We start from the raw sequence: 12,686 nt of genomic DNA on the forward strand, positions 1-12,686 counted from the left end.
ATCCCATCAATCTTTCTATTCAAAGCCTCTAACTGTGCTGAAACCGCCGACAAATCATTAACTTGATTAACTCCAGCACCTCGTCTCAGCCTATCAGACTGATGATGATAGCTACTAGCAGCCATCTCCTCCAATAACTCATATCCTTCCTCCGCCGTCTTTCTCAGTAAGTTACCACAGGCAGCAGCATCTATCATAGTACGGTTAGGAGTAAGCAGACCGTAGTAGAAAGTTTGAACAACTAACCCAAGAGGCAGCTCATGGTGTGGACATCTCCTCAACAAGTCCTTGTAGCGCTCCCATGCCTCGTAAAGTGACTCTTGCTCATATTGAGCAAAAGTAGTAATGTCGGCTCTGAGCTTCATAGTCTTCGACGGAGGAAAGTACTTGATCAGGAACGCCTTTGCCATATCTTCCCATGTAGTAATAGACCCTACAGGCAAACAGTTTAACCACGACTTAGCTTTATCTCTCAGTGAAAATGGAAATAAACGCAAACGAATAGTGTCATCAGACACGCCATTAAACTTAAAAGTATCACAAATTTCAAGAAAGTCAGCTATATGAGAATTAGGGTCGTCAAGTGCACTTCCCCCAAATTGGACAGTGTTCTGAATCATCTGAATGGTAGCTGGCTTGATCTCAAAATGATTAGCTCGGATGACTGGTCCTACGATGCTTGGACGTGCTCCATCAAGAGACGGCTGTGCATAATCCAACATCGGTATACGCCTTGGCTCCTCTCTTTGTTGATCGCCTTCCATTCTTTCCTTCGCTCTTTGCTGCTGTAGTCGACGTCTAGCTGTGCGTTCGATCTCGGGGTCAAAAGGCTCAAGCTTAAACTCGAGTGATCTTCGCATGCACCACAAGAAAAATCTGCAACACAATGAGAGTATCAAATAACAATAAAATAAATAATACTAAAGAATTTAACTGAAAAATAAAAAATTGTGAATCAACAGTCCCCGGCAACGGCGCCAAAACCTTGATCGAGCAAAACTTGCACAGTGAATAATGCCAAAATTTATTTTATAAATGAAAGCTCGATTTAAATATCGCAAGTGCATGATAGTCAAGTTATAATAAACGTAAGTAAATACGAGTATCGTTCCACAAGGACTGCGTTACACTATTTTTATTTTCAATTAAAATTTCTTTAGCAACGATAAATTGAGTTGATGATTAAACTAATGTAAAGTAAACAATTAAAATAATTAAAATGCAAAGAAAACGTGTTCAAGAACGCAATGATTAATTTGGATTAAATCAAATGAGAAATGAATTTTTTGGGAATTATCAGTTCACCTTACCGCTCGTGTTTAACTAATTACACTCGACTTTTACTCGTGCGTTCGACGGAATTCCCTAGACTAATTAATATACTCTGTCGAGCTATATTAATACTAATAAAAAACATGCAGTACTCGAGTGTCCTCAAATATTTAACAGTTCAAGATTGCATTACATTCTATGGAATCCACTAGCTTTCATTCGGGTGAACTATCAGTATCGACACGTACCCAATTCCGTATATCTACTAAAATTGTAAATCCGTGGTTTATACTATTTGATCGTATTGTTAACTATTCTATCGAACTCATCAACAACATGAAATAATCAAAGGAAGTTAGCTAGGCTTCGATTGAAACACGAAAGAACAATAGCATAAACAAATCACTAATAAAAACGTCGAGAAATAATGTTCAACACCGAGTGCGGGGTAGGATTCCCTCAAATCCCAACAAATCTAGAGTTTAGCTACTGAAATTCATGATCAAAACCAACAATCAATGTAAGAAATAAAATACTGAATAATGAAAATACTAAAGATGACGATGGATGACGGCCACGACGCGTGGAAATCTCGAGGTCTTCGAAATCTCCTTTTCTCCTAGCCTCCTCTCCAAGAAAAATTAATGAAAAGTCTGATAAAATGTCTCCAAAAACGGCTGATCTCGTGTGTTATGTTATAGTGTAGAATAGAGTCCCTAGAAATTTGGAAACAAATCTTTCTCAATCTCGCTTCTCGCTAGGGCGGTATATTTTGACCGCCCTAGCGAGAGGTCCTCGAATAAGCTTCCTCGAGCTTGTCCCTGGTTTCGCTGGGGCGGTCACTTTTGACCGCCCTAGCGAGACACTTGCCCAAAATAATCCTCGGCCAGACCACAATGCTCGCTGGGGCGGTCACTTTTGACCGCCCTAGCGAGACCTCTTCGATATTATGCCAAAGTTTCTCCCACTTTTTGGTTCAATTCCTACAAAATAACCACAGAATACACGAGATTAGTCAAATGCTCAATAATGCTAAAAAATTGCAAAATTCAACTAAAACCAACTAACATGATGCATGAACGCGACTCAAAAACAACACTAAAAACACGTAAAAACTAGTCCTATCACGGAGGTAGGAGATAGTTCGAACCAGGAGTTTTCTAAGGTCCAAATGGAGGCGTTATTTGGTCATTTTAGTAGGATGATGAGGGCCGAGTTGGATCCTTTACTTGAGAGGTTGGATAGACTTGAGGTTAGTAATAGCGAAAATAAATCTAAGCCTAAAGGTTTGGGTATAGGCGAAGAAGAAGAGGATGAATATGATTTTGGAGGAGAAGAGGAGAGTCAAAACGAGAACTGGGGAAGGAACGGAAGAGGTATAGGGTTTGGTAGAGGAAGAAGAGAAGCCGTACGGGGTAGGTACGATGATGGGAATAGGGAAGATGGTAACATAGTAGCATTAAGATGAAAATTCCGTCGTTCCATGTTAAGTCAGACCAAAGGCTTATTTAGAATGGAAAAAGCGAGTTGAATTTGTTTTTGATTGTCACCACTATTCTGAACTCAAAAAGGTTAGGTTGGCAGTGGTTGAGTTTGTTGATTTTGCACTTATTTGGTGGGATCAATTATTGACCGCTAAGAGAAGATGCAATGAGAGGCCTATAGAAACTTGGGCTGAGATGAAGAGCGTAATGAGGAAGAGGTTTGTACCAAATCAATACTATAGAGAAATGTTTAAGAGGTTACAAACTTTGAGACAGGGTGTGCAGAGTGTTGAGGACTACTATAAAGAGTTGGAAGTTGTCATGATTAGAGCAAACATAGAGGAGGATCGTGAGGCTACTATGGCTTGTTTACTTTGTGGTTTGAACTGGGAGATTCAAGACCAAGTGGAGCTTAGGCACTACTTGGATATAGATGAGATGGTGCAGATGGCGATAAAAGTGGAGCAACAACTCAAGAGGAGAGGAGTTGGTCGCACCACTCAAGTAGGAAATGCATCAACACCTTGGCGTTCCAACGTTGTTAAACGTGAAGAAGGCAAGGTTGTGGCCAAGGCCAAAGTTGACATTAAACAGGAGGCGCCTAAGCATGGAGTGCAAGGTAAATTCGAAACTCCTATTAATCGTTCTAGAGATATCAAATGTTTTAGGTGTCAAGGAGTTGGACATATTGCTAGCCAATGTCCCAATAAAAGGGTGATGATGTTGAATACTTATGGGGAGTATGAATCTCATAGTGAGGGAGATGATGGAGAGGATGAAGATGAGATGCCTACGTTAGAGGATCCTGATGAGAGATATGAGGCAGTTGTGGGTGAGACTTTAGTGAACAGGCGTATCATGAGTGTCCAAGTCAAAGAAGAGGAGACTAAACAGCGGGAAAACTTGTTCCATACTAGATGTTTTGTCAGTGACAAGGTTTACAACATTATTATAGATGGAGAAAGTTGCACCAATGTGGCTAGTATTGAGATGGTAGAAAAGTTGGATATACCTACGTTAAAGCATCCTCAACCATATAGGCTACAGTGGTTGAATGACTCTGCTGAAGTGAAAGTAAACAAACAAGTCTTAATGGCGTTTTTGATTGGGAAGTATGTTGATGAGGTGTTGTGTGATGTGGTACCAATGCATGCTTGTCATATTTTGCTAGGGAGACCATGGCAATATGATAGGCAAGTTACACATGATGGGTTTAGGAAAAGATATTCTTTTGTACTCAAGAAAGAAACTATTGTTTTACTTCCTTTGCCCCCAAAACAAGTGTTGGAGGACCAATTGAAAAAAAAGAAGAGAGAAGAGGCCGAAAAAAAGAGTGAGAACAAAAGTGAGATGGCCCTTGAAAGAAAAGATGAGATGGATGAAAGAAAGAGAGATCAAAAAGGTGAGATAGCCATACAAAACAAAAAAAAGAGGAAAGAAAATGAGAGGAAAGAGGCAAAAAAGAAAACATATATGGCCCAAAAAGGTGAGTTGAAACATTTAATGAACACACATGAACCACTTGTGTTGATTCTTTACAAGGAGATACTCCTTAACACAAGTGACATAGCCGGGTCCCTTCCGAGCATTGTTGTTTCACTTTTGCAGGAATTTGAAGATGTGTTTCCGGAAAAGTTATCTCAAGGCTTATCACCATCGAGGGGAATCGAGCACCAAATCGATTTTGTGCCGGGGAGTGCATTGCCAAATCGTCCAGCCTATAGGAGCAATCCGGAGGAGACTAAGGAACTTCAGCGGCAGGTAAGTGAGTTGTTAGATAGGGGTTTTGTGCATGAGTCCATGTCACCTTGTGTTGTACCTGTTTTACTAGTTCCTAAGAAAGATGGCTCATGGCATATGTGTGTAGTCTGTAGAGCAATCAATAACATAACCATTAAGTATAGGCATCCCATACCTAGACTAGATGATATGTTAGATGAATTGCATGGTGCTTGTATCTTTAGCAAAATTGATTTGAAAAGTGGTTATGACCAAATTAGGATGAGGGAAGGTGATGAGGAAAACTGCATTTAAAACCAAATATGAGTTATATGAGTGGATGGTCATGCCTTTTGGCTTAACTAATGCTCCTAGTACCTTTATGAGGTTAATGAATCATGTTTTGCGTGCACACATAGGAAAGTTTGTTGTGGATTATTTTGATAATATCCTAGTGTATAGCAAAAACTTGGACGAGCATGTTAACCACTTGAGACTTGTGCTAATCACACTAAGGGCTGAAAATTTATATGCTAACTTAAAGAAATGTGATTTTTGTACAAGCAAGCTTGTCTTTCTTGGTTTTGTGGTAACTCACAGGGAATACAAATGGATCAAGATAAGGTAAGTGCTATTCGAGATTGGCCAACTCCTGCTACTGTTGGTCAAGTCCAAAGTTTTCATGGTCTTGCAAGCTTCTATAGGAGGTTGTAAAGGATTTCAGCACACTGGCAGCACCGATGACGGCGGTGATTAAAAAAAATGTTCCATATTATTAAACAAAAATTAATTAATGCTCCTTTACTTGTTTTGCCTGATTATTCTAATACTTTTGAAATTGAATGTGATGCTTCAGGTGTAGGTATTGGTGGGGTTTTAATGCAAGGAAGACGACCAGTGGCGTACTTTAGTGAGAAGCTCAATGGGGCAACGCAGAACTATCCAACGTATGACAAGGGGTTGTATGCACTTGTGAGGACTTTGGAGATGTGACAACACTACTTGAGTCCTAAGGAGTTTGTGATCCATATGGATCATGAGTTTCTAAAGCACCTTAGGGAACAACAGAAACTGAACAAGCGGCATGCCAAGTGGGTAGCGTTCTGTAATACCCGAGATTTGAGTGTGATACTTATGAATTGGTATATATTATGAATAAGGCGATAGAAGAACAGACGGGAAGAAGCGGCGTTGCAATTTTAGTGTTTTGGCAAAGAGAGACCGCACCCGCGCCAAGAAATTCTACCGCACCCGCGGTGACTGGCCAGTAGGGTACGTTTTTGGTGAAAGAAGACAGCGCACCCGCGGTACTAGACAGAGCGCCCCCGGGGTGTTGCTGCAGTAAGGTGAGCGCACCCGCGGTATAAAGCATAGCGCACCCGCGGTTCTTGCTTCTGGAAAAATTGATGTATATCAGTACACCTAGCGCACCCGCGGTCCAAGGTATAGCGCACCCGCGGTGCGACGTGCAGTATGAAGATTTAGTAACATGTTTTACATGCAATTGAGATATATATATAGATCTTGATTCCTCACGATTTCAGCAGAAGAAATCGTGATTTTCCATTAGCAAATTCCTCAAAGCTTCCCATACCTTTTAATCGTGATTTTGAAATATCCGTGTATCAGAATTTGAATCCGAACGCAGTATCGTGCTCCTCTCACTATGAACTACAACTGGACGTAAGTTTTACTACGTTTTGATATGATTTAAAAATATGAGGTTGATGGAATCGAATAGGATTCATATATGGTGTTCTAGACATAGTAGACATCGTAGAATCGAACTTGGATTGAAGAACAGATATGGTATGGAATTATTAAGAATTTCGGAAGATATTGAGTAGGAATTGATATCAGATTTGTATTGTTACTGATTATGAATTGAGAGTTGATTATTATTATGTGTGCTAGATATACTGATCAGTATGTATTTGAAGTCAGATCGAAGAACAGACTGTTTATACAATTGTTATAATTTATCAGATTTGATAGGATTGAAATGATGCCGATTTAGTATCAGATTATGTTAATCGATTGATTATGAGTTATGGAGATTGATATACGCTGATATGTACTACCGGTACTTGGAAATTGGACCATTGTGCCGTCAAAATTTGATAAGACTGAGAGATCTTAAATTGAATTGAATATTGATACAGTAGATTGGATATTAATCATAACAGAGTTTGAATTAAGCTATACATTGATACAGTGTATTCGATATTGTTATTGCCAGATTGTTTTGGACAGGCAGTGAGTTTGAGACTTCGACAGAACCAGATCGACAGAACGAAAAGAAAGGTATAAGTCAGTGTTAACTGGGAGATCGACTTGAGTCAGATTAGACTTGAGTTTCCCTAAACCACATACGTGTATGTTATTGTTTTCATATTTTTGTATGCTTTGTCTAAGTATGTTGATTTTATTGATGTATATAGAAGCAGTGAATAACAGATAGTTATTGAGTGTGAGTCACTGACAGAGGGGCTAGATTTTGACAGAGCGATCACTGGCACATTGCACCTTGTCAGAATAGGATTGGGAGACATGCCAAGTCTTTGGCAGATATTCCAAGACATTGGACGTTTGGTGTATTGACGTGCTTAAGAGACAGAGCAGGTCCTTATTGCTGATAATTCGATACAGATCAGACCAAAGTCCAGAAATAGGAACGTACCGCCACCACGAACGGGAGGGTAGGTGGGAGACTTGTTACGTTCTTATTCAGACCGGGATCCCTAGATGAGAGATGAGTCGAGTCTGAGAGATTGAGTCAGAGTCATAGAATTACATAGTGTGATTCAGAGTCTATATTGATTCATATTTCTTATGTGATACATGTTCAGAGTATGAATTACTGTTTGATATCAATTTATGATTTCAGATTATGATACATGTCTTGATATCTATTTCATGCTTTTATATATGCTGTTATATGAAATGCATGTATACATGATTTATACTGGGATTAAATTCTCACCGGAGTTATCCGACTGTTGTCTTGTTTGTATGTGTGCATGACAACAGGTGGGACAGGATCATGGTCGAGAAGATGATGAGAGATCGAGATTAGAGTGGTGATTCCGGACTTTGATGTAGATAGGTTTCATTACTTGATTGTAGTAGTTGAACCTTAATTTGGAACTAGAATGCATGTTGTACAAAACTTGTAGTTTTATACTGTTTGTATATTAGATTAATCCCATTACGTTCCGCAGTTTAAAGAAAAAAAATTTATGGCCCAAATTACTTGATTAGTAAATTGATCCTAATAACGATTAAGAAGATAATTAGCGTCCGGGTCCCCACAACAGGTGGTATCAGAGCTATAGATCCTTTAGACTGAGATAGAAGATAGAATGAGCGGGGTAGATTGAGTTGTCTTTCCTTGCTTGTGATTGCTAGCATGATTTATTGCTTTAATACTTGATTTCCTGAATATCTTAATTGATTTGATAATATATATGATTGAGAATGAATCAGACCCGATTCTTGATCAGCTGTAAGATGATCGGAGGAGGATTGAAACAGAACTGTTATATTTGGTTACTGATGATTTTGATAATCAGATCTATCTCCTCGAGGAATCACAGAACAGAGAAGTATCTTGATTGATCAGATGGATGTGTCAGAAACTCTGATGGAAACACAGTTACAGAGGTTTCAGTCATTTCAACCGCCGATTTTAAGGGGTACTGAGACGTTTATTGATTGCGAAAGTTGGCTAGATGATATAGAGATACTGTTTGATTAACTTGAGTATCCAGAGGAACGAAGAGTTAAACTGATTGGACATCAGTTACGGGAAGTCGCAAAGAGCTGGTGGATTGCAACCAAGGAAGTCTTAGAACAGCGTGGTACAGTGATTTCTTGGAAGATCTTCAAAATTGAATTCTATCAAAGGTTTTTCCCAGCTTCTTACCGAGAGGACAAGAAGGCAGAATTTGAAAATTTGAAACAGGGTCAACTAAACATTGCAGAATATGTTGCCCATTTTTCTACTTTGCTACGTTTTGCTCCTCACGTGGCTGAGAATGATGAAGCTGTGATTGATCGTTTCATCAAGGGATTGAATCCTGAGATATTGACATTGATAAGTGTGAGCCGACCCTACACTTTTATTGATATTTTGAGTAAAGCTAAGAGAGCCGAAGCTAGTCTAATGAGATGGAAAGGAGCTTCGTTTGTACTTCCAACATTGAGACCACAACAACCACCTCTCAGACTTGAGATTGGTGGCAGCAGTGGTGGAAAGAAAGATTATTTGGAAGCCAGAGGAAGACAGTTCAAGAGGTTTGGCAGCAGTTTGTCTGGTTCCAGTGGTTCTAGCCAGATTTATACTGGAGTTTATTGCAGCGCTTGCGGAGGGAGACATCCCACAGAGCAATGCCAAGGAGTACTTGTTAGTTGCAACATTTGCAAATAGCAAGGACACTTTGCTAATGTATGTCCACAAAGAGATTCCCGAAGAGTCCAGGGAACAGAAGCATCTGGTGACAGTTACCGAAGAACAGAACCCGGATGCACTTGATGATATAGTGACAGGTAGTTGTTCTTTATGATTATCCTTTATTGGGATTGATAGATACTAGTGCATCCTATACGTTATTTTTGAACGAATTGCATTGATTTATGTATTATCTGTTGAGTACTTATCTGCTGTAGTAGTTTATCTCTTCAGTTTTGGGAAGCGATTTGATATCAGTAAATTTCTGTAAGCATCGTATACTACAGTGGGGTGAGAATGAGATTGAGTTAGATGGTATTGTACTTGTGTGTCTGAGTATGACTGCATTACTGATATGGCTATGTTGATCAAGTACAGAGTTACCATAAACGGATTTTAGAATATGGTAAGATTCGGACCTGAAATGGCTGAAGAATGAATATAGTACGGTAAGGATTCTAGATTTAGAATTCCTTTGATATCCGTGTTATTTATGATTTGAGTATTACCGAAAGGAGCAGAGGGACTCCTTATGTATTCAGTTGTTGAATATTTGAAGACGGTATTGAATATTTTGAAAACTGAGATATGGTATACAGAAACTGTTAAAATGTGAATCTTGATTAAGACAAGTTATATTCAGGGCTTGTTATATTCAAAGATGATATATTTGTTGATCTTAGCAGAGTGAGATCGTGATTAATTGGTCAAAATTGACGTCAGTGTTAGATATTGGCAGTTCTAGGAGTATTAGCAGGCTATTATCTATCACTGATATTCTGAATTTGATTTGATATTTCGGTTGTTCAGAATGAATATTTGAAACAAATGGTAGACTGTAGAATTTGATATTGTGCCCGTTGAATCAGAACTGATTTTGAGAATTAAAGCGACTCAGAAAGTTGATCAGAATGTTCAGAAATTGATATCGATAGTTGGAGGGGAGTATCAATCAGAATATCAGGTATGTGGTACTGTATAGTATGTGAATAACTGACTTATTGTGTCAGATGTTTCGGATTTGAAACGAAAGATATTGTCAGATATGTAAAGTAAGTAATTCAGTATTCATCCTGGTGATCGAAAGAAAGAAACCAGGAAATTGGTTATATAGCTTATCGATTCCTGAATGGAAATAAGATCACATTTCCAGGGAAATCGTGATGAAGCTATTGCAATGCTGCCGAAAGAGAGCATTGATTTGAGTTAAGAATGACTGACTGACCAAGTCTGCGAATTGTAATTCGTACATAAGAACGTACAGACAGGACCCGATGACAGAGATTTATGTCAGAAAAGTTGTCAGATTGCATGAAATGCCGGAATTTATTGGATTAGATCATAATTTTCGGGTTATTTATACATTGGCACAGTTTACAGTAGGTTCTAGGTACAAAGTGACAGCTGAGTACCATACATCATCCTCAAACCGACAGATAGTACCATTAGAAGATATACTTAGAACTACAGTGCTTGATTTTGGCACTAGTTGGCAAGATTCTTTGCCATTTTGTGAGTTACCGTACAACGCAGCTATCAAACGAATATTGAGATGGAACCGTTGTACAGAAAGAAGTGCAGATTCTCTATTTATTGCGATAATATCTCTGTGGTACCTGAGATTGAACCTGACATAGTCAGAGATATAACAGAAAATTGGAATTGATTCGGAAGAGGATAAAGACAGATCAGTATAGACTGGATAAATATGCCGATATCAGTCGACAGCTGTTGGTAATTACAACAAGAGTTTAAATATTGAATGGATTTGGCACTAAACAAACTTGGTAACAGATGATGGTGTTGATCTATTTTGAGTTGTTGATTAGTATATACGGATATGGTATAGCCAGTATTTTGATATCGATTATATCAGAATTACCTCAAGTCGTATTATGACATTATACTTCTTGAATTAATATTCCAGATTGGAATCAGAATTAATAGAAGAAGAATAATTCAGAATGAAGACTATTCCACTGCTGAAAATTCAGTAGAATTATTAAGGAATTAAAGAAACTACTTGGGAAACAGAATCTGATATGAGACATGAATTCCCAGAATTATGGCTCTGATGTGAGTATTTAATTCAACTTCTATTATATCTTCCTCTTTATTGCATTGGATCTTATTGCTTAGGAGATGATTGTCTGTGATTTCGAGGACGAAATCATTTCTTAGAGGGGGAGAAATGTAATGCCCGAGATTTGAGTGTGATACTTATGAATTGGTATATATTATGAATAAGGCGATAGAAGAACAGACGGGAAGAAGCGGCGTTGCAATTTGAGTGTTTTGGCAAAGAGAGACCGCACACGCGCCAAGAAATTCTACCGCACCCGCGGTGACTGGCCAGTAGGGTACGTTTTTGGTGAAAGAAGACAGCGCACCCGCGGTACTAGACAGAGCGCCCCCGGGGTGTTGCTGCAGTAAGGTGAGCGCACCCGCGGTATAAAGCATAGCGCACCCGCGGTTCTTGCTTCTGGAAAAATTGATGTATATCAGTACACCTAGCGCACCCGCGGTCCAAGGTATAGCGCACCCGCGGTCCAAGGTATAGCGCACCCGCGGTGCGACGTGCAGTATGAAGATTTAGTAACATGTTTTACATGCAATTGAGATATATATATAGATCTTGATTCCTCACGATTTCAGCAGAAGAAATCGTGATTTTCCATTAGCAAATTCCTCAAAGCTTCCCATACCTTTAAATCGTGATTTTGAAATATCCGTGTATCAGAATTTGAATCCGAACGCAGTATCGTGCTCCTCTCACTATGAGCTACAACTGGACGTAAGTTTTACTACGTTTTGATATGATTTAAAAATATGAGGTTGATGGAATCAAATAGGATTCATATATGGTGTTCTAGACATAGTAGACATCGTAGAATCGAAACCGGATTGAAGAACAGATATGGTATGGAATTATTAAGAATTTCGGAAGATATTGAGTAGGAATCGATATCAGATTTGTATTGTTACTGATTATGAATTGAGAGTTGATTATTATTATGTGTGCTAGATATAATGATCAGTATGTATTTGAAGTCAGATCGAAGAACAGACTGTTTATACAATTGTTATAATTTATCAGATTTGATAGGATTGAAATGATGCCGATTAGTATCAGATTATGTTAATCGATTGATTATGAGTTATGGAGATTGATATACGCTGATATGTACTACCGGTACTTGGAAATTGGACCATTGTGCCGTCAAAATTTGATAAGACTGAGAGATCTTAAATTGAATTGAATATTGATACAGTAGATTGGATATTAATCATAACAGAGTTTGAATTAAGCTATACATTGATACAGTGTATTCGATATTGTTATTGCCAGATTGTTTTGGACAGGCAGTGAGTTTGAGACTTCGACAGAACCAGATCGACAGAACGAAAAGAAAGGTATAAGTCAGTGTTAACTGGGAGATCGACTTGAGTCAGATTAGACTTGAGTTTCCCTAAACCACATATGTGTATGTTATTGTTTTCATATTTTTGTATGCTTTGTCTAAGTATGTTGATTTTATTTATGTATATAGAAGCAGTGAATAACAGATAGTTATTGAGTGTGAGTCACTGACAGAGGGGCTAGATTTTGACAGAGCGATCACTGGCCCATTGCACCTTGTCAGAATAGGATTGGCTGACATGCCAAGTCTTTGGCAGATCTGCCAAGACACTGGATGTTTGGTGTAAAAACGTGCTTAAGAGACAGAGCAGGTCCTTATTGCTGATAATTCGATACAGAT

General features: G+C 38.7%; 1 non-coding gene across 1 annotated transcript; it reads left to right on the forward strand.

Moving 5' to 3' along the window:
* Positions 1-255: 255 nt before the first annotated feature.
* Positions 256-362, forward strand: LOC142552430 (small nucleolar RNA R71). Its single transcript, XR_012821762.1, has one exon. It is a non-coding gene; the product is annotated as a small nucleolar RNA R71 (small nucleolar RNA).
* Positions 363-12,686: the final 12,324 nt, after the last annotated feature.

Source organism: Primulina tabacum, chromosome 7 (genome assembly GCF_025594145.1).
Source record: "Primulina tabacum isolate GXHZ01 chromosome 7, ASM2559414v2, whole genome shotgun sequence".
Classification (NCBI taxonomy): domain Eukaryota; kingdom Viridiplantae; phylum Streptophyta; class Magnoliopsida; order Lamiales; family Gesneriaceae; genus Primulina; species Primulina tabacum.